Genomic DNA, 24,554 nt, shown 5'->3' on the forward strand with positions numbered 1-24,554 from the left:
TAGTAAAATCCACATGGTATTGGCAAGAAAAAAAAGACCTGAGGATCATTGGAATAGATCAGAAGATGCAAATACAACCACAAACACATTCAGCCTCTATCTTTGACAAAAGTGCCAAATATGTTCACTGGAAGAAAGATAGCCTCTTTACAAAGTGTGCTGGAAAAACTGGCTCTCCATATGCTGAAAACTAAAAATAGTTCTGGGTCTATCACCATGTACTAAGCTAAAGTCAAAGTGGATTAAAGATCTAAACATAAAAGCAGAAACACTAAATCTACTGGAGGAGAAATTAGACAACAATCTTGAAGACACAGTGGGAGACAAATATTTCCTGAACAAAAATTAAACTGCAATTGAAATATTTTTTTGTTGTTGCAGGACTTTTCAGAGGTTTTACTATACAAATGGGCATTTTTGTTGATTTATTTTTTACTTTTTTATATTATTCATTTTAATGAGAAAAAAGATAAAATAGCAAGGATATCATTTCAAAGCAGGTTAGTAGGTCAGTTACAATAATTAAGGCTTTGCACATTGTTGTCTTCATAGTAGTTATTCAGAGGAAAAGATGTACACATGATATCATGTCTAAACAATATTAGCAGAAAACTCTTCTCATTGAACTAAGAAAAAGCAGCTGTATATCTATTCTAACCATTTTGTATATACATACATTTATATTTTTTCACTACAAAATGGTCTTTCATATATATCACCCTTTTTTGTTTTGTTTTGTTAGAGAAGGGTGTTCCATTGCAGTTAGAGAAGTTGTATTTTGAGAAGTCTTTAAAGGACCTATTCATACTTGATAACATTTCAAATATTGTAGGTTCTTGAATTCAGCAAGTAATTCAATATAGTCCAATAGTTTATAATAGCAGTGGGCTATCAGCAGAACTAGCAATATCAAGAGTTGTTGACTTGAGCCTTTTATACCTCAGCAAATTAATATGGCATTAGTTTTGACACCTCACGGTTATAATATTCTGCTGCATGGTTAAGACCAAGTTAAATCAAGATCTATATAACAAGAAATGTAACTTTTGTATCTGACAAGGTCAGTCAAATCCCCTCAGGATTTACCAAGAAACCATGTACAGCAGTTTGTACATCTTTTGTCAGTGTCAGCCAACTGGATGAGTCACAGCCATTGCTTGACCAATTTACTCTTTGGGAAAGCCTGAGAAAATTTTTTCTCTCTAGGTGACTCTCCTTAGGCAGATTATACATTGTCAATCACTCTCCTCTGTGTCTGCATAATCTCCTATGTCATTGCACAGGTATCCTTATGTCCTGAGTCATCACTGATTTTAAAGTGTTAGGGCCAAAATATTGGCTCTCCTTTTAAAGTGTTAGGGACAAAATATTGGCTCTCCTTTTAACCACTCTTTTTCTCTTAATTTTTGGTCTGTAAACCTTAGTTTTTAGCCATCTAGAAGAGAAGTTTAATGATATTATTACCCTGTTACAGAGGCAGTTGAGTTTAACATCACTATCTTTATGAATATCAAATGCCTTAGACAAAACATGGAAGTGGTGTTTTCCAACTACCATGGGTATTCTAAACTTTAAATCCACATAGAATGTGAAAAAAAGAAAAACTATTACACATTTTTACAAAGTAATTTATAAATCCAACCATATATGATATTATAGCAGGACAATCCTATGACATTTTTTCTTGTCTCTTCTTTACTTTCATAAAACTTGAGAAGGATCTTTTTTGGCTGGCTCAGGCTGTCTTAAGTTAGGGTCTGGTGTGGCATGTGGAGCTGGGGATGGAATTGTGATCTCCCTTGCCTAAATGAGTTTGCCCAAGCAAGTGCTTTAAACACCTAGGCTAACCGGCAAGGACCCATGACTTAGTTTATTTACAATCAGAAACTGTGGAAACTGGGCTGGTGAGATGGCTCAGTGGTCTAAAGCACCTACTTAGAACAAGCTAAGATAAACAAAGCACAGGGACCGCGGTTCAATCCCCCAGCACCACATGCCAGCCAGCCCCGCCCCCTGATGGGCTGAGCTGGCCACACACACACAAAATAAATAAATAAATAAATATTTTTTAAAAAACTGTGGAAACTGAAAGAGATTGCACAAGAAATCTGCATAGGTAATAGAGGAGTATGTAATGTCCCCTCTCCTAGGGTACATCACTTTGATATGTGAAAGTAATAGAGAGCCCAGCAGATTATCTGAGAAGCAAAAGCATACCAAGTGTGAAGAGAGTTTCAAGCCAATTGTCTAATGACTGAAGGACAAGGAGATGAAATTTCATGGAAATCAAGGTATTAAAATTTAATCATAATGTCAATGAGAAATATCATGGTAAACTTAGGGATTGTTTAATGTCATTAAACTTCAGATTTTCATCTGGAAGTGTCATCAAAATAAGTTGGCTATAATAAATGAAGCTTTGCATAAATCACATTGTAAGCACATTTTGTCAGCTACAAACATTGGGTGTTACTTTATCAATAAAACCTTCATTTTCCCCAGTGCTGTCAGGCTGTCAGTCTGTCAGTCTAACTTTGGTCTTCAACAATGCTCAGGCAAATATGAAGCTTAACTCTTTATTTATTTATTTATTTATTTATTTATTTATTTATTTGTATTTTAGGGAACTGTCTACAAGGTGTTCAGAGTCTCACTACTAGATCCTACTCATAGTTATCCACCTGTTTACTGCCTCCCAGGAGTTCATATTACAAGCATGCCACCACATCCACACTCAATTTCTGTCTCAGCACACCTCAGGATGGGGCCAACATAGGCCAGGGATTGAACTGAGCTATTTAGCCAGCCTGAAATTAACTCTTTAGACTGCAGGAGGAGTTAGAAAGGACCTGAGTTATAGATTCCTAATTTTTTTTGGTAAGTGAAGTGTATCTGTTTAAAGTAGTCATTTTCTATTGCCTCTAACTTTTCTCCCCAAAAAATAGATACTTCTAAAATTGAACATAGAGTGAATAGAGATGTTTGCTTTCTAATCATAATGATGCTTTAGGACAGTTAATTGAGGAAAGTAGTGAAAGTTATGGAATCAAATAGAAAAAAAAAAGATTTTTATTTTATTTTATTTTATTTTTGGCATTTTGTGGAAATCTTCAATGATTTTTTTCTCCATAATTTTAGTGCAAGTTATGGAATCAAATACAAAAAAAAAAGATTTTTATTTTATTTTATTTTTTTAGCGTTTGCGGAAATCTTCAATGACTTTTATTCTCCATAATTTTATTGAGAAACAAATAGCAATGAGACAGTTTCAAAGCAAGTTGGTAGGACAGTTTCAATAATTAACACATTGCATACATTCTTCCTAGTGGTTAATTGCTGTACAAGATGCGGACTTGATATCCTATTTAAAAACACTATTAGAACAAATACCTCTATTCATTAAGAGAATGTAACTATATATCTATCCTAACCACTTTGTTTTTTAATGTTTAATTTTATTTATTTTTTCCATAATTTTATTGAGACACAAATAGCAATGAGAGAGTTTCAAACCAAATTGGTAGGACAGTTTCAATAATTAAAGATTTGCATACATTCCTCCTAGTGCTTAATTGCTGCACAAGATGCGGACTTGAGATTCTATTTACAAACACCATTCGAGCAAAGTACTTTATTCATTAAGAGAATGTAACTATATATCTATCCTAACCACTTTGAATACACAGATACAAAATGGACATTCATCTGTATACCCTTTTTTTGTTAAGTTCCGTTATTTGAATATTATAGGTGAGTAAACTCAGCAAAATATGCCAAAAGAGTCCAGTAGCCTATAATAGTTTTGGGTCTTCCAGTTAACTGGCAATGTCAGAAATTGTAGACCTGAGTCCCCTATAGCTCAACATAACACCATGGCTTTACTTCTTATACTTCATTTTTATACTTTTCTGCTGGATGGCTAAGACCAAGGTAAAGCAGGACCTCTGCAATAAGAGTTATAGCTTTTGGGTCTGATAAGGTCAGTGAAATTCTCTCAGTATTTATCCTGAGATCCTGTACCTCAGATTGAAGAACCTTTGTCAGTGTCAGCCATGTGGATGAATCATGGCCATTGCTTGGCCAATGTGCTCTCTGTGAAAGTCCGAGAGAATGTTTTGTCTCCATGTGACTCTCCTTAGGCACACTCTACATCATTGATCACTTTCCTCTTTGGCCCCAAAATCTCCTTGATCAGAAAATTTGGGACACTACCGAGTTGCATGACGTTACAGTCCACGTTCTCATATGTCCTGAGTCTTAAGTGAACTTGGAAGGCTAGGGCGAAAATGTTGGCTTTCCTTGTGGCCCTCCTTTTTCTCTAATTTTGGTCTGCAAACTTAGGTTGTTAACCATCCAGAAGACAAGCTTATTGTTATTACCATACAACCTAGGCTGTTAAGCTTAACCTCACTATCTGTCCAAATACCAAACATCTTAGGCATAACATGGAACAGGTATTTTTCATAAAGTATTGATATGTTGGACTTTACATCCCCACAGAATATGATTAAAAAACCTTTAAAAATTCAAATATATTTCAAAAAATAGGCTTGAAGAATTATATAATTCTTATGTTTACACATAAGTACAGAAATCTAACCATATACAACCTTGAAGCAGGACAGTCCCACAATATTCCTTTTCCTATCTCTTGCCTTCATTCACCACCCTCTTCTTTTTGAACAGTCATCTATCTGAGAGATAGCACAACAGCAACTGGCATGTCATGACAAACAGCCCATATTCAGAAAACCAGAATAACAAGCACTCCAAGCATGAAAATACTATTACAGATTACCATCTTCAGTGCAGTTGCTTAGTTCACAGGTATCAGTATATATAGTTAGTCAGGGTGAGAATCTTTCAATTAACTGCTAGATTAAAAAATCTTCTGGAGATTCTTAGGATCATTGCCTTGCCCATCTTCTACATATATCTGTATGGCTTTATTTATTCATGTTTCCTAGCTATTCTCCTTTCCCTCTCTTGGTTAGTTAGTCCTCAAGATCCTGCTTTTCTTTTACTTGTATTATACCTTTCCATTTGTATTTCTTCTTTTGAGTTCTTATACTAGGGAAACTATGCAATATTTACACATGTGTGTCGGGTTTATCTCACTTATGACTATATGTTCAAGTGGCATCCACTTCAATATAAAGGCTTCGAGTTTGTCACTCTTTATAACTGAGTAATACTCCATCGTGTAAAAATACCACATCTTTTTCAACCATTCTCAGGTGATGGGCATCTTGGTTGTTTCCAAGATTTGGCTATCACAAATTCTGCTGCTATAAACGTAGGCACACATATATCACTATGATATGATGTTTTCAGATCCTCCGGGAAAATTCCCAGTAGAGGAATAGCTGGTTTAAATGGGATTTCCAGTCCAACTTAAAAAAAAAAAAAAGATTTATTTAACAATATTGGAAGGATTTCCACAGTGAGAAAGGTTAGCATATAGGCTTACTCAAACCCAGAGGTTCACTGGATGGCCTGAAGTTCTTCCAAGTAGGTACTGATCAAGAAGTATGAGCTCTTTGATTAGAAGAACACTATCTAAAGTAAGAAAACAAAGATAAGTTAAAATGAAAATGTAGGGAAATATTGAGGCATTGAAATGTCTGTAAAGCTGATGTTACTTTTGCTTTAAGCTTTACTTCCTTCCAAAATATAAATGATAAACATCACTCCCAGAAATGCTGTGTATTGTTATTTCTTGTCTACAAATATCAAATATTGTGCAACACCCAGGAAGATAGCACCTTTGTTCTTTGTTCTCTGCTGTAACTGCATTCTGTACAGGGCCCCTGGTAGCTAATCTCACTCTGTGGATGAGACATTATTGGGACACTGGTGATAAAGAACATTAGCAAGAAAGTGTGTCCAGTGCTGCCTCCTGCTGGGCATTGATGGTTATCTTTTTGACTCTAAGGAAATGAGAGGACCTTGGAAATTTGACATATGTAGCGTGGAAGATACAAAAGGGAGCACAGAAAATGTCAGGATAAGTAAAATACACACCTTAGTAGAATTTTATTCTAGTATGAAATATGCCAGAATAAATGATATTAGTTGATCTCAAAGAAACTCTCATATCTGAGGTTATTTCAATTCTTCTCTAATTTGAAAAATGAAGTGATCAAATAGCTACATTTTATTCCTTCTATATGAAAAATTAAAATCATGGCTGCAATGTATTTCTAACTGTGGGTAAACTTACTACACCAAGCTGATTTAAACTAATATGGTGTTCAGTATGGGAGTCCCACCTGAGGCTTGTTGCCAGCAGCATAAAGGCAGAAGGGGAGAAGCTGCCAAAAATGCTGTTACAGATGCTGTTTGGAGAAACTGTTGGAGCTGTTGGAAGCTGCTTGCTCTGTTTGGGTGTTCTGCTAGGGAATTTTGTCATGCTGGCTTTCCCAGTGAGCACTGGAGAATCTCCGCTTCTCATCTTTAGTGCTGCTTCCTGGCTTCACAGGGGAAAATATAAACTGCTCAGCATCATGCAAAAGTTTGTCACATAGGCTTTGTTGATGGGAACTCAGCTTTCCTCATTGTTAGAAGAACTCGGGACCTCACTGTTGCTGAGGATGTCTGTAGTACTTTTTGGAAGCTCTGGTGCTTACCTTGAGCATTGACTCCTACTTCCACTTCACATCCCTCAGATTGCTAGCGTAGATACTTCACATTGCTGACATAGACTTTGTAACTTTCACCACTGTCCCTTTGTGGCACAGATTTGTGGAGTAGAATAAAAATCTTCAGCTGGATTCTTTTGTGCTTGGTATGTGGATAGATTTCATGTTCTTGTTGTATGTGATTCTTTACTGAATCCTTATAAACTAATATCATAAAATGTGTGGTGTATTATATTCTTCCCTTTGCAAAAACTCCAAGCCAGGACAATGCCCATGACAGGAATGTACTTGAAAACTACTTTGAGTAAAATACTGGGGTTATTAGTATCACTAATGAAATAATTTAAAACAAGTTCAAAGTGTCTAGTCAAAATGAAAAGGAAGGCAAATGCTGTGAAGAGTAGAGAATATACTGCATCATGGCTTTTTTCTATGCAGTATTGATCATTCTACCATGACACGATTGAAGGGTCATGTGATTGTGAACAATGTTAAAGCACATTAGAGTAACTGGATTTGCAGTCAGACCTGCAAAATCAATCAATCAATGGATAAACTTAAAGGTTGTTATTCTATACAGGTATTTTTATTCTCATTTGTTAGTATGTATTTGGAAACAATTTCCAAGTATATGATTGTTAAAAACATACCTCAATGACTGTACTCTTTTAGAATATTTTGCTTAGTTAACACACCTATAATATTCAAATAATGGAACTAAACAAAAAAGGGGCTGCAGAAGAATGTTCATTTTGTATCTATGTATTCAAAATGGTTAGGATAGATATATAGTTACATTCTTTTAATGAATAGAGGGATTTGTTCTAATAGTGTTTGCAAATAGGATATCATGTCTTCATCTTGTACAGCAATTAAGCACTAGGAAGATTGTATGCAGTGTGTTAATTATTGAAACTGTCCTATACCAATTTGTTTTGAGACTTTCTCATTGCTATTTGTTTCTCGATAAAATTATGGAAAAAACATACCTCAATGAAGTGGTATTAATTATGAAATGAATTCTGAATAAATTTCAATTATCATTCATTTTCTTCAATATAAAAAACTTTTACGTTTAGAATTAACCTCCTTCATTCCCCTGAATATAGGGCCTAGATATTTCATTAATATTTATTTTCCCCAAATACTATACCAAGATATCAGTATATCTTTTCTGAACTAAATACATTCATCTCTACCTTGATGCCCAGAGAATCAAGTTCTTTCCTTCAATGACAAAAGGGAATTACATTGTATTAGCTTCCATAAAGATCTGAGACAATTGAAATTATACAAACTGCTTCATCTTCTAATTACTGTACAATCTTTTATCTCCTATTGTTATAATTAGCAGTGAAATTATTAACCTTTTATATATTCTGTCACAGAATTTGTTACCTTTATTGTCTTAAGTATATAAAATGGGCTTTCAAGAAATACTATCCATAGGATTTCTTTATATTCATGTTAATATATTATTGGTTCCTGTGTTAATGGTTCATAAAGTCTTTAAAGCAAATGTTGAAAATTTATTTTGACATAGATCACAGAGGTATATAAGTCTGGGTTGGCTTCACATCTAGATTTCTGTCTTATACTATGAAAAAATGTTGCTTATGGAGCTGCTCTAAAGATCACAGTTTAGGAAACAAAGTTTGAAATCACCAAGGAATGTAGAAAGAGAATTTGTGCTTATACGAAGTTCTGAACAGAGACTTTGTAGATGTAGCTTTTAAACTTATTTCTAATTCTGTGATATAATTGATATTATGCTGTAATACCTACTTTATTCATGATACAATTAGGTTTTTATAATAATTCCCAAAAGTTCAAGGTCTGTGGACTCTGCACTGTGAGGCCAGGACATAATGCCTTCTATTTTCCCTATTTGTTCAGTCTATTCACCAAAGGAGAGGATTGTTTTATTTCAATTTTCTGTTTCTTTTATTTTTTTAGATAAATTGAATTTAGATAAACCTTCAGAAATCTGTGCCAAGCTACATTTGTGAAACCAGAGTGCAGTTTTAGCTTATAGGCTCAGTTTGTTTTCTTCCTTTACCTGTCAGTAACAGTATCTTTGAAAAGTAAGAAAAATTTTTAAAAAGAAAATTTTAGAGGACACTAGCACAATAGTACTTCTGCAGGCATATTTATGGTCATTAAGCAAGTGTAAGGATCTCCTTTTGGATAAAGGTTTAGAAAGGGCTGATGTAATTGATGGTAGGTAGGAATCATCATGCATATTGATCACATACCTCAGATACCTGTCTTGCATATCACATAAAAAAGATAAAATTAGCGTGTTGAGAGTGTTTTTCATGTATTGCAGTAACTGTCCTTTAGGATTACATGAAAAACATCAGTAAGACCTTCTATATTAATGACATGATTGCTTCAAACTTTTGTTAGGCTTATGCATTTTAAAATGAAAAATATTCAAAAGAAGCCAAAATGAGAAGCCATTCATTTATTTACCCTTTGCTAACTATTTTGTCCTTTGATGACACAAGCCTAACCTTTGATTATAGCAGAGCTCTGTGTATGTGTTTCAAAAATTCTAGACAGTTAGGTCCATACCAGTCCTTGAATAATTCAGAAGATTATATTTGCTAGATACAATTTGGAGGGAGCTTTATATTTTTTATTTTTTAAAGAGAGTACAAAATAGTATTAAGACATATATTGCAAATGATATGTAATTTCTCTTAACAAAATAACATGGCTTTCACAGTATTTGTTGTACTGTACAATGCCAGCATTTGTTGTATTGTACAATGTGAACAAATAGTTGTTCACATTACCAGATTTACATATGCAAAATTGGAATAAAAAGGCTAAGAAGGAAAAAAATATAAGAAATCCAGAAGGGAAAAAGTAGAAAGCATTAAAAGTGGCAGACAAAACAAATAAGCATTATCTGGTCCTTTCCAGAGATCAACAGAATTCCACAGTACAATTGGCCAGACCACCCTGCTTACATACATAGATGTATCTCTTTCCCACTCTTGGAGGGAGTATTTACATATAATCTTTGACTCTTAATGAACTTACAATCACTTAAAATGTCACATTCATGCCTTCATCCTTCTTTTGCAGCTTTGAGGGATGGCATTTTATTTTTGCATTCTTTGTATTATTAAAACCTGAGATATATTTCTATGACAGAGAGAGTATGAGACTTTGAGTAATATGTACACAATCATTAATTAGGTGTGTTGAGTTGTCCTACAACAAAGGACCAAGAGACAAAAGAGAAAATAACACCTACATCAATGCAAAGTTTGGAGAAAAGCGACAAATGCACTAGGAATATGGATAGTTGCTTCAAATCACGGATATATAGAATATTCTTATAAAGGGAGAGTCACACCCTTACCTACCCTCTTACCTGTTGAGGTCAATATGGTTCAAGAAAGCACTTTTAATTCAGCCATGACAGAGGAAGGACCTGGCAAGTGTCTACTCCCACCAAGATAGCTTAGTCTTTAACTGCTAGAGAATACTGTGAATTTCACAAATTCTAAACCTAATTTTGGCAGGTACCAGATAATGACTCTTCTAAGAAACCATTACTTAAATTTTACTTTTACTTTATTCCAGTGACTTTAGAAAAATTTAAGTATTTATATTGAGGGAAACTTGCCCACATTTAGTAACATTTTATGTGCTGTCATAATAAATTATCTTCATATTCACAAAAAAAATAAATTTCAAAGTGGCCAGTGTAATGGTTCAGTAGAATAAGTGTGTGACTGGAAAACTCAAGGGTCTGAGTTCAATCCCCAGTTCTGCCAAAAAGAAAACCCATAAAATATCTTTATATTTAAAGTGGAATGATCTTTGATGCTTGCTACAGTAACTAATAATGCCACACTAACTACGAGAACTTATACATAAGTATTCAAATTACATTCTTTCAAGCTTTAGGAATTTCTGTTCTTCAATAATGTCTGTTAACAAAACTATAGAGAAAAAGTAATCTTTAGCTTTCACTATGTTCTTAGGCACATTTGTTGACAAATGCACTTGGTTAATACTGGTGCTCATCACTCCGTACTGAATATCAGATAATCATTTATAATTTTTGCTAAATTGTATAGTTTAGATTATATTTACTCAGAATATATGGGATGATAAGAATCAGCCCTGCTGGGAGCCTGCTTGTCATGCAAATTGTTAGTTTTCTTTGCAAAACTTGCTCAATCAGAACATGGGACTGCACAAAAGACCTAAATTTAGCAATATATCCAAGTGTTCACTTGTGAACTGTAAAGATACAGAAATCACATGATAGACTCTCCACTGCATTATGTATTTCATGCTGTTGCTGTAAGTGAATTTTTGAGAAAATTTTTGTTAGATTAATCGTCTGTGTTATGTTGTAGGAGTCTCATTGAAAAATATGTTTATACTTTGGCTAATATACAGAACAACATATGTGTTTCATTCAGGCAAACAATATTTATTTAATTACTTTTGTTAAATTATGTTATTTCTCAGATCTGTGGATAGTTTTTTCTCATGGGCAGAAATAAATCCAGTTCCTTTTACATTCACTATAGAGAAAACATGGAGGGTTCACTACTTATTGAATATATTGTAATTTGAAAAACAGCCTTTGTTTGGTGGTTATTTTGGAAATGTCAATTGATGTTCCTCTTTCCTCATTCTAATTTTATTCTTTATCTACATTGGATTCTTCACTGATTCATTTCATCAGTCTTGCCACTGTGTAATAAATCTATATTCATGGCTTAGTAAACAACTTGAGAAAATATTTCTCCAAAGTTTATATTAACACAACTTTCTTCTATGTAAGAAAGAAATGTCAATATACATATTTGCCCATGGTAATTATGTAAGTCACTTCTATTTAATTTAGAACACCAAATATAGGCATTATATCACAAATTTTCTGCTTCAACAGGTTAGGAGGTGTGAGATTATCTAGGATATTAGGAACAGGAAAAGGCAACTGCAAGCACAAAGTAATCTTTATTAGCTATATCTCATAGTCAGGAACAGTTAATATTTGGAAGGTTGATAGCTGAGATCATAATTGACATGTTATGAAATGAAACAGATATATTATCTCTGACCTGCTCTGTTTACTTTATAAAAGTCATACCTTCATTTATAAAAGAAACATCAATCAGGAACTTGAGTATGTGCCAGATTGACTCTAATTTGGAGGCTTAAGATGTTGATGGTGATATTTTAAGAGGGCTCTTTCTTCTTCTATTGGTCAACCACTATTGGGGTAATGATTGAAGCATACTGGAGTACCTATAAACAATGGCTATAATAAAGCAATCAACAAATAACAAATGCTAGAGAGGCTTTGGGGAAAAAGGAGCCCTGCTCCTCTGCTGGTGGGAATGTGGACTAGTAAAATGATTATGGAAATCAGTGTGGATTTTCCCCAAAATCTAGGACTGGAAATCCCATTTGATCAAGATATTATCAAATTTTTGAAAAGGACTAAAAACATCATAGTGGTATATGTACACCTATGTTTATAGTAGCACAATTTTTGACAGCCAAATCTTGAGAGCAACCAAAGTTGCCCATCACCTGAGGAAAAGATGAAAAAAGAAGTGGTAATTTTATACACTGGAGCATTACTCAGTTATAAAGAAAGGCAAACTAGAAGTGTTCATATGTAATTGGATACAACCTGAGGCTATACTCACAAGTGAAATAAACAAAACCCACATGCATAAATATTGTATTGTTTCCCTAGTGTAAGAACCCAAAAGAAGAAATAAAACCTGAAAAGCATAACGGATACACTTCAATAGAAAGTAACTCAACTAAAGGATTAATCAATGAAGAGGAGAGAAAGGAGAAAATATAACAAAAATCATAGGTGCAAAAGCACACAAGTATGCATTCAAGATGGAGGAGTTGATTGTACTAAGAATTTCCATCAGTTTTATGAGAATAGCATTTAATTTGTAGAATTCTCACCTTGACTAATTCTGTATGCAGATAACTGCAAACTAAGCAATTACATGGAGGACAGCAATGTGTAATACAAAAACTATCCTTGAAATACCTGTCATCTTGGTCTTCTAAATATGTACCATTTCTAATATCATATCAATTATTAATATACTCTCTCTAAAGTAATTTTTAAGAAAAAGTGTATAAAAGAAAAAGAAAGACAAGAATAAAAATTTAAGGTTTCTTGAAAGCATGTGGTACCATTAAATCATATGTCCCATTCTGTATAACTATATGTGTTAAACTGATCAACAGATTTGATGATTAATGTATATATTATATTATTCATTGTTAATCAGCTATTCTTGTTTCAACAATCTGTAATATATGTAATGTTGTGTGTTACCATGTTTCTGCATTTTTACTGTTATTCTTGCTTTTCTTTTTACTCTTCAAAACAAATGATAATTATAATTGAAAAATTACAGAAACAACACACTCATGTCATTTGTGACAACCAAGTTTAAGCTAGAGCACATTATGATAAGCTAAACACACCAGATACTGGAACACAAAAATGTGATCTTGTTTGTAATAAGCCTAAAAACAGTGATGTCAAGAAGTTGAGAGTGAAACAGAACCTACCAGAAACTGGGAAAAAGAGAACAGAAGAAAGGAAGAGCTTCAGTGGGTGAAACTCGAATTACACTTAGGAGGTGCAATTCCGGGGTGATGTTGCAGAAGAGGGTAACTACAATTAACAATCATTTTTTTTGCACATTTCAAAATATTTAGAGTTCTCTTAATCCTAACTCCAAAAAAGTACATTTGGAGGTTCTTTATATGCTAATTACTGTGGTTTAGTCATGACACAATGTATATTGAAGCATTACATTTTCCTTCTAAATATGTATTGTTTTTATGAATTTATTTTAAAATATTGATGAAGAAAGAATACTGTTAACTAATTGAATATAGTAAAATAGCACAGAATTGAATAACAGAGCTATGAAAATAAACTAGATCAATCAGATAAGACAATATAAAGAATAAAGCAAAACATAAGATAAAGTATTGATTATGACCTGCTAGCCTGTATAACCCTAGGCTAGCAGAAGCAGTGTATGTTCATCTCTAACAAAGTTTTGACTCACAAGACCTAATGTACAGCATTGTCAGATCTGAAGATTATGTTTCAGATGAACCAGAAATCAGTAGTTTAAAAATGTTATTTCTGGGACTGGTGAGATGGCTCAGTGGTCTAAAGCACCTACTTAGAACAAGCTTAGCGAAGCACAAGGACCACGGTTCAATCCCCCAGCACCACATGCCAGCCAGCCCCGCCCCCTGGTGGGCTGAGCTGGCCACACACACACACACACTAAATAAATGTAAAAAAATATGTTATTTCTTGTAATATTTACAGGCTATCAGCTTAATTAAAATGTACTTTATTGTGAAATTGAACAAAACACACTAAAATTATGTATTTTGACAAAATTTTTGTTTTTCTACAAGCTATTTTCAACAATGAAGATGTATAAAATGTACCAATCACTTTTTATGTAAGGATTTCTTAAGTTTCTCCTTTGTACTAGTACTACTTAAAACAACAAAAATAAATTGCTATAAATATTATTTAGGTATGTGGAGACTCATTCCTCAAACAGTAGCATTCAGGATGTTAAGATACAAGAATTGATATAATCTTAAGGTAAGACATGGGTACATAGTGAGTTCAAGGTCAGTCTGAAATGCACAGTGGGTTCCTGTTTAAGAAACAAACAAATAAACAAAAAAAGCCAAACAAAAGAAACTGCTGTTTGTTGTCATTGATCAATATAAAGTGACTTGTTATATAATACTATTGCCCAAAACCTGTCATGTTAATCCATTTCTAACATTTCTATGTCATTTGTTACTGTCTATAATCCTAATTGCTTTGATGGGATCTTTTTGAAAAGTCTTTGCCCATGTGGACAATGAATCTGTCTTCATCATTACATCCCATAAGTTGGCTCTAGCTGGATAATGTGCTTTCTGGTTCCTCTGTCTCCAGAGTTTGATCAGTTACTTTTTTCACCCTGAAATTCTCTTTTCCTATTCACCCTTTGCCCACATATATCATTGCTCCACTTCACTTACTTTTTCTTTAGCTTAGTTAAATCAACATTCCCCACCTTCCTGTTCTGTACAAACACCATTTCCAACTATCAATCTCAAGTTATATGCAATTTTTCTTACCAAATGTGTAGCAACAAAATAATATTTGTTGATTCTCCTCATACAGTCAACTGATTTTGTAGCCATTTATTGTGTTTACTTTTTTCTATTCAAAACAAAAAGTAACAACAAACATAAAATAAATCTCCTTCCCCTTCTCACTCCCTCACACCCTCTGCCTCTAAAGACCCTTTCCCATTATAAGCCTTATTCATACTCATTTTAATCACAGCTTTTGACACTGGCTGTGACTGTTAGGTTCTCAATTCTTCTCCCTACTGCCTTCACCCTCAGTTTCCTATTTCCAAGAGATCTGTCCCGTTGATCTAAATTTCTTTACCCTTCTATTTGTACTATGAACAGAGATTTGATTAATTTTGTAAAGTCAAAGGTAACCATGTTCTTACATTCCTGACTTTTGTATACAAAGCCAATTGATCAGATAGAGCAATCTCTTATACAACAAAGCATATAAACATGGATATGTTGAACTGCTGTAATACTTTCCCTCTACTTTTACAAAAATGCTTACCTGGAGATTCAATGAAGATAACCTCTCTTCCTGGATCTCACTTCTCCCTTCCCCCTCTATCTTCCCTATCTGTGGATGTCCCTACCAATTTCCATATTCTAAACTCTGGTTATTGTTTGTGCCTCTACACAATGATTTTCAGATAACAAGATTTCTGACAAAATGCAAGCAACAAACTAGCCTTTTTCTCTTAAAATCTGAGTAAAAATCTACTAAGAGTTTACTAAGTCTATCAAACCCACTTGTTCACAGATTTCTTTTAGTGCTATTATTTCTTTGCTGACTTTTTGTTTACTTGATTTATCCCTTCATGAAATAAGGTGTTAAATTTCCCTATTCATATTGTATTATTCCTCATCTGATTTTTCACGTTAGTCAGAAGTTGTCTTATATAGCTGAGAGCTGCTATATTTGGTACAAATGTATTTATGATTGTTATCTCTTCCTCTTTCACATTTCTCCTAAAAAGTATGTAGTGACCTTCTAATTTTTGATGATTCTTGGTTTGAAGTTTACATTATCAGCAACCAGAATGACTACTCCAATTTTTTCTGGGTTCCTGTTGCATAGTGTATTGTTTTCCACCCTTTGAATTTAATTTTATAAATTTCCTTTTGTGTTAAATGTGTTTCTACTGTAAAGCATATTGTTGGATTTTGTTATTTGACCCACTCTGCCGTCAGCTTCTTTTCATTTACACCAATTTCAGGGCATTTATATTGAGGGTTATAACTGATATGAATTAGCTTATTTTGTCAAGTTATTTTTCTGCTGTAGGCTCCCTATTTTTCCCCTCTGTTTATTTGTTTGCTTTGTTTGGTATCTTCCTTTATATTGATAGTATTGAACTGATTATTATTTTTTTCTCTTTCTAGAATATCTGCCAGTATTTTTTGGCTAGATTGGTTTTATAGTCATGCATTTCTTCAGTTGTTTTAATTCACTTCACATGGAAGTAATATAATTCCCTATTAATCTTCATACATAGTTTTGCAGGGCACATCATTTTGTATTTGAAGTTCCTTTCTTTCAGGTCCTGAGATACATCACTCCAAGCTCTTCTTGACTTGGTGATTTGTAATGAGAAATCTGCCATAATCTGTTGGGCTTTCCATCACTGGTGTTCTGTTTCTTTTTCTAACAGCTCTTAATATTCTGTTTTTTGTTGTTAAATTTCTAGGATCTTGATTTTTATGTGTCTGGCTGCAGATTTCTTTTGGCTATTGCTAGTCAGAGTTCTGTATGTCTCACTTATCTGTACATCAGATTCATCTTTTCATGCTTGCAAAATTTTCTGTTACTTCTGGAAATACTCTACGCCATTTGTGTTGACTCTTAATTTTTCCTTCACACTTCTCTGTCTTATTTTTTTTCACCATCTTGCAGCCATTGAACTGTCAATTCCAGATTCCTTCTTATTTTTAAGAGAATTTGCCTTTTGTGATTGCTAGCTGAAATACTGTCTTCAAGATCTGAAAGTCTATCTTGTTCCATCAAGAGGTTTTGCCTGCTTTCAATGAAATTCTTAATTTCCTTGTTATCTGAATCTGTTTTGTGCATTCTGCTTTTAATTCTTTCCTGTAGATTCAACACCTAGTACTGACAATGAAAATAGCTATCAAAAGCATCTGAATGGTACTTACAACTACAGAGGGCTTTTATATGTTACCTAAGTGTGAATGTAATGGGGCCATGGAGATAGCTCAGTGGTCTAAAGCACCTGCTTAGAAAAACTTAGGTAGGTGCAGAGTACCACGGTTTGATCCCCAGCATCACATGCCATGCCAGTCCTGCACTCAGGGTGGGATGAGATGCCAAAAAAATAATAAATGTGAATATAAGAAGGCAGCTTTAGAACTAAAGGAGGGTGGGAGTAAGCATTCTTTGTGGTTGTTGATCTGACTGTCTCAACCCACAGAACTACCAGCTGCTACATAACAGGAAACCATTCTAGCTGAAGTCATGCTGTACGAGGTAATGCTGCTTTCTTTGTTAATCTTTATTTAGATGGCTAAAATCTAATAAATAGTATAGATTCTTACCAAGCAGTCTAAAAATTCTAAGTACAAAAATAAATGTTGCCAGGTCTTTTCCACAGTTTTATCTTGAAAGAGCAAGCAGGATGGTTGTCCCATAAATAGATGGCTTTATGCCATATAAAAGAGGTTATTTGAGGGATAGGGATAGCAGAGGTAAAAATGAATATGCCCTGATACTACACAAGAAAAAGTATTTTGAGATTTAAACCACCTATCCATGGAGACATTGAAGGACAGCAGGTGAGGATAGCCTGCCAAACATCAGAAAGCATTTTTAGAGGCTACTACTGGTGAGATTAATTTTCTATGCATGTCCAACCATACTACTCTTAGTTTGGGTTTTACAAGAATGATAACACCCAGTAGAACATTTTAGTAATCAATGAAACTAACAAATGAAGCTCTCCTATCGTTAAAGAATTGGAATTCCTGGCAGGAAAATGCAGGTTGTAGGTCACAACGTGGTAGATTTTAGCTGGTGCATTCACTGTTTTTTACTTCAGTAAGAACAGAAATATTGCACAGTTTATAGTCTGTGATTTTCAAAACATGCATACTTTTTGGACAATTATTGCTTTCTTCTGTGGATTGAAATGTGAGAAGTCCTCTCACCTTTATAGGCATGCATACTAGCTAAACTGAAAAGAGGATTTATTTTACTGTAAAGAGCTTGTCAATCTTTTGATATAAGACAAAACCACCATGATGTTAGCAGTTCCTTTTTGCCATCTTATATCTTCATGTCCTTTCTGCCTTGATGCCAGTGCTATGGAGAGAATCCCTGATATCAAAATTAATCTCTCCAGTCCTGGCCCCTGCTTCTGCCTGAGAAGCTTCTTTAATCTGCTGAGCTAACTGGCCTGCCTTCTAGGTTATGATTCTTCATTCACAAACTGAGAGCACACTCTTCCCAATGGTTTTCTCTACTTATATACATAGATGCAAGAAAACCATAAGGAAGACATGGTCAGGCAACTTCCTAATTGAGTCCGTGGTTGTGGTTTTCCATGGACCTTAGTAACAGGGGTCCAATGTTCATCTGACCTCCACAGTCTCCTATTCTTTCTGGAAGGCACTGTGACATTTTGCATCCCTGGTGATCAGAGTTATTACAGCATCACTGTCCAGTAGTCCCAAAGGATCTGATAAATTGCTTTTCCTTTGTCTACAATAACCTTAGCAAAACATCTTAGGTCCTTATGTGGAAGGATGGAAGAGAGATAGACTGTACAAATTTTTGCTGGTGCACTAGGTTTCTTCCACAATGCCCCCCAAACTCTCCTTCATTCAAGGAACAGGCTTAAATCCAGGAACTAGAAGAGAGGACAGGATTCTCTATTTCTATGGTTGAAAGTAGGTTGCAATTAACTTGCCCTCAAATTTTTCAATTAAATAAATCATGTCCAATTTTAATAGGATCCTGTCTCATTCACATTTGGGAACACTATGGCTCATCAGCAAACTCCTTAGGGATAAATGTGTTGGGCTATTTTGATCACTGTTTTGCTTCTGCTGTCTATTACAGTAAGTGTGGTGCATGCACCTTGCCTTTGGTGATTAAGTGCTGCCAATTAACTAATGTGACTATATCATGAATCGTGTTAATGATCCTCAAGGTTCCCAACTGGGTAGCTATAGTCACCACTGTAGGATCTGGAATGCAAAGAAGAGCAATGGCAGGGCTCTCTAGGGATGCTGGTGCTTCTCTCATGAATGAATTTCTCACAGTGTTAGAGAAAGTGCATTTTCTGGATCATCCAAGGGTAGCAGATTACAAATCCATTCCAGTATACTTATTATCCCACGTATCTAAATTCCCTAGTCAAAAGTAAAACATGGAATATTGGGAATTGCAAACTCATTAAGAGTTAGCCATCTTTTGATCCATACTGCTGTCAACCAGTGAAATAAATTAATAACAATTTTTTCTTCCATGAGCTAGAACATTATCAGTTCATATGGACAAACTTGCCATATCCAAGTGCACGTTTATGCCATCATTGTAGGATATCGTTAAAATCTATTCCCTTCCTTACTCATCAGGCTTTGCTTAACATTAAAAATCTTAAGAAGTTCTTTGGAAGTATAGTGGGTCTTGGCATGGGCTACCCTGTGTCCCTAATTCTCAGAGCCTTCTGTGACCTGAGACTGGTCATAGACCTACAGGCAAGAGTGGAGAGGGTGTCAAAATGCTCATCTGTGGTCAACACAAGATTAGTTTTCTCAAGTAAAGGAGGTAAAGCATAGGCTTAGGGTTTGTGGGAGGAGATACCTCTGCTACTCTAAATAGAAAATTTTTTTCTATGGTAAAATAGTCTCATTAATGTCTAGGAGTACAAGCAGCTCAGCCTTGTCAGGATCATCCCAAGTGTCTCCATCCCAGTTTTTGGATCTCATTCTCTTCCAGTCAAAGCCACCAGTTTTCACTCAAACACTGCATTAAATTTACAATGCCCTTCAACCAATCAAATTGTGAGGTCCTGTGTTTGGCATGCAGCATTCTAAGCCCTGTGGCTGAAGGAGAGAAGATTCTCAGGACACAGGAGATTTCTTTCATTTCTTTCTCTGCAGTATTGAATTTGAAATGTTGTGCTCTTTATTTTCATTAAGTTTTTCCTCATAGAAGATTTTAGATTTCTTTCACTTGTTTTTTTCTTTGTTTTTGCATTGAATGCAAGGCATACAGGGTCTTGCTACACAGATTGGACTCATGGTGATTCTCACTATATCAAACACTAGGGTTCAAGGCCTTTGCCACTACCCCCAGTCTCAATTGCCATCCTAGCACACCCAGGGGGCAGGGCTGCCAAGGCACTCTGGGGATTGAACCCCAGGTCCTTTGTCTGCCTAAGCAGGCACTTGAATCTTCTACGCTATCCAGCCAGCCCTCCTTTGCTTGTTTTAAGCTCCTTATTCATGTTCACTAGTTTGTGAACAGATGCTAGGAGTAACAATCTATCATTATCCTCTTCTGCCAAAAGTATTCAAAAGTGTCACACTCAGAGATACTAAATTCCCTACATCACCCAGGCAGAGAAATAGTATAATCAATGGATCTACAGTGAATATTACTTGAAACAGTTCCCAGCAAGTATTATCATTCCATGGCAGAGTATCAGAAGGAGACTTTATGTTAATTTTATATTTCATCTGATTAGAGAGTTCCTACTCCAGAAACCCTTAATCCGTTATATATTTTTATCTTTTCAAGGCTCTTTCTTTAAAGGCACTCCTGGTACTTAAATTTGTATCAGTCAATGCTCAGTTAAGAAATTGTTTTAATGTAAGACATAAATGTACAGGTAGGTTTCTAGTGGTTGCCTACAGAGCTGGGTGTGGGTGAGTACAAAAGGGTTTTCTATGCTCTGAAGTCCTGAAGTGTCCAGTCAAAGATAGGAGGCCATGTCCTTACACTCATAACCTGTGAGTGCTTCTCAGGAGCCACAAGGGATGATGTACTGGGAGCACAAAAATCTACCCTGGCAGCTAGGAGAAGATGTTCCAGGTGTAGAAGACTGACACCCTTCTTAAAAAAGAAAATCAGCCCTTTCTTCTTAGTTTCCCTTTTGTTCCATTCTTGTTGGGAGCAGGTGAAGCTGGAAATTCATTGTATGTGTGAGACAAGGACTAGATAGGCATCATTGCCTAACACAGTCTAGCTACCTCAGTTCTGAGAGAAGTATCCTGACTGGTATATTCCAGCTGTCAGTCACTATACATTCTGGTCACATGATATTAACTTTGCCAAGGAATAAATGAATGCAATTACTGTTGTTTTTGGGGGTTATTGCCAAGCAGAAACCTGGCTCCTCCCACCTGTCCCAGATAGTGTCTTCTTGTCTATCTTTTCCTCATTCCCACTGCCTTTCTCTTCAAGGTATTCTAAGGTCTAATGGAATCTTATGTTTGGTGTCCAAGAAGACACTCTTTATATGTGGCAAGTGGACAGCAGGAACACTTCCTGACATCCCTGAACAGGGTTGGGTGGTGAATTCTGTACAGCCAATACTCAGCACAGATGTGAAAAGGTACTGGAGTACTAGATATAAAGTGGAGATGGTGGCTCATCAGGGCTAAGAAGCAAGTTCGCTGGGGTGAGTAACAGGATCCATCAGGCCAGAGAAGCAAAGGAGCTTGAAGAGAGAATAAGTTTAAGAGAAGACAAAAGGAAGAAATTTAGCTTGTCTTCTGCATGGTTAACAACCTAAGTTTGCACACCAAAATTAGAGAAAAAGGAGGGCTACAAGGAAAGCCAACATTTTGACCCTAGTCTTCTAAGTTCAATTAAGACTCAGGACATATGAGAAACTGTACTGTAACGTCATGTAACTCGGTAGTGTCCCAAATTTTCTGATCAAGAAGATTATGGGGCCAAAGAGGAAAGAGATCAATGATGTAGAGTGTGCCTAAGGAGAGTCACATGGGGAGAAGACACTCTCTCGAGCTTTCACAGAGAGCACATTGGCCAAGCATTGGCCGTGACTCATTCACATGGCTGCACTGACAAAGGTTGTACAATCTGAGATACAGGATCTCAGGATAAATCCTGAGGGCATTTCACTGACCTTCTCAGACCAAAAAGCTACAACTCTTGTTGCATAGGTCCTGCTTTACCTTGGTCTTAACCATCCAGTAGAAAATTATGAAGAACAAAATATAGGAAATAAAGCCATACTGTTAAGTTGAGCTGTGGGGGACTCAGGTCAATAATTTCTGACATTGCCAGTTAAACAGAAAACCCAATGCTATTATGGGCTACTGGACTCTTTTAGAATATTTTGCTGAGTTTACAAACCTATAATATTCAATAACAGAACTTAGAAAAAATGGGGTATGCCTATGAATGTCCATTTTGTATCTGTGTATTCAAAGTGGTTGGGATAGATATATAGTTGCATTCTCTTAATGAATAGAATGATTTGTTCTAATGGTGTTTGTAAATAAGATCACAAGTCCACTTCTTGTACAGCAATTAACCACTAAGAAGAATATATGCAGTGTATTATTTGTTGAAACTGTACTTCCGATTTGATTTGAAACTGTCTCATTGCTATCTGTTTATCAATAAAACTTCAAAAAAAATAAATAAAATAAAATTTTTAAAAAAAGGAAGAAATTTACAGTGTGTTAAAAATGGGACAAATAGTAACTCAAGAATTGCAGAAATATGTACAAGTAGCAGTGATTTTATCATGCTTGATCCCAGTATTTACTTTTGTTTTCTGGATTGTAGTTTGAAGGTGTCTTACGAACACAAATGATTTCATGAACAAATCTTGTTTGAAATCATGTCCCAAGGCTGAACAAGACAAGGAAGGTGGACCAATGACACCCTAAAAGACAAAGCTTGAACCCTCTACTTTTGTTCTATAAAATAAGGAGCAATGGGCAATTAAACAGAGGTTTGTCCACCGTAGAAGTGTTTCCCCATAAATTTCATTTCTCATTTAGTGCCTTTGGCTGCCCTTGGTCACATAACACTTACGATGCTCCAGCATATACAGGTGCTGCCTTGCAAAAGTTTTGTAAAACTTTTTATATTTCCCTATCATGGAGATTCCAAATCATACTCAAGTTCAAGGAATTGTTGAAGATTCTCATATGATCAAAATTCAATTACAAAAACATAAGTAGGAATATTTGCCTACAAATTTCACACTTCATAATCAATTTTACTTGACAGTATATAGTATTAACTTTATAAATTCTACAAAAGACAGAAGTACAGCAGCAGAAAAAAAATACCATCAAGTAAAAGAAAAAAGTATGGGAAAGATTCTATGGACAGATCTCCATTCTGCACAATGGAAAGGACCCAGTTCTATATTTACCTGGAGTAGAGGGTATTTTTGTGTCTTTCCAGAAAATGACCTATTTGGGTATGAGGGTGTGTTGTCAGGCTGTACCACAAAGCCAGGCCTAGAGAAGAATTCATCAGGGATGAGGCTAAATTGAACCTGGGGTATACTGAAAGAACTGAAAAAATTGAAATCTAAGGTCCTGGGGAGAGCATCCAGCTACCCTGTGCCAGCAGAACCTGTCTGGCCAAGACCAGGCACAGCATGGGTGAGACCCTCTTCCACCCCCTTGGGATATCCCACCACCACAAAGCAGTTCCCCTTGCCCAAAGCCAGTGAGAACTTCTGCTGCATTCTCGGGACCGCCAGATCCAGCCCTAGCCCAAGCCTCGTAAGTGTGTGGGAGAGCTTCCCTCTCCCTCCTACTACTGTGTTTATGCTCCACCCAAACACAGCTGAATACACATTACACATTTGTCCCCCTCAGACTCAGCTCAGGCCTGGCATACAGGCTTGGGGTGAAACTCTGCAGCTGCAGTCCCTGCAGAGAGAGTAGGGAACAGAATCACCCAGCTAACAGGAGCAGAACATCTTGCCAGAGGGGCACAACTGATTCATTCCCAAGGGTGGCAGTAGGAAGGAGCTGAGCACAGCAGCCAGACCCAAGCCAGGCACAGCTGGATAAACTCAAACTTTGTAGATCTGCACCCGAATTTCAGTAGGTGCTAAGGTTATTACTGCACCAAAGCTCTACAACAAAGGTCAGAAGACAGTGCTATACAACATGACAATGAGAAGAAGCAAAATGCAATCTCAGACACCAAGCCCACTCATGACAAGTGCAGAGGACACTAACACAGAACATACAGAATACCAAGTAACCTCAACACATTAAAAACACACTGAGACATATAATAGTCAAGGTCCCAGAAGTCCAGAAGAAGAAGAATATACTGAAAGATGCTAGAAAAAGAAGCAGATCATATTCACAGGAAAACACATCAGAATTATGGCCAAATTCTCTTCACAAACCATGAAGCCAAGAAGAGCATGGAGCAGAGTACTTCAAGTCCTCTATGAAAACAAATTACAGCCCAGACTACTATGCCCTGCAAAACTCTCTTTCAAGTTTGATAGAGAAGTGAAATACTTCCATGACAAAGAACAACTAAAGAATTTCATGATGACAAAGCCAACCCTACACAGGCTACCGAAAGATGTTCTAGAGAGGGACCAAAATGATCAGAACTCCATGAATGAGATCAGAAGCAACCAACTAAATAGAGCAAACAATTAAATACAGGACAAAAAGGAGTAAACAACAGGTAAATAACACGTCAATCATAAGTCAATACATCTCAATTCTTACCATCAA

The 24,554-nt window shown here is 35.7% G+C and overlaps 1 pseudogene; it reads left to right on the top strand.

Moving 5' to 3' along the window:
- Positions 1-24,554, top strand: part of LOC101576490 — a 32,178-nt pseudogene that overhangs the window by 6,185 nt on the left and 1,439 nt on the right.

The sequence above is a fragment of the Octodon degus genome, unplaced genomic scaffold (genome assembly GCF_000260255.1).
Source record: "Octodon degus isolate 3935 unplaced genomic scaffold, OctDeg1.0 scaffold00341, whole genome shotgun sequence".
NCBI lineage: Eukaryota > Metazoa > Chordata > Mammalia > Rodentia > Octodontidae > Octodon > Octodon degus.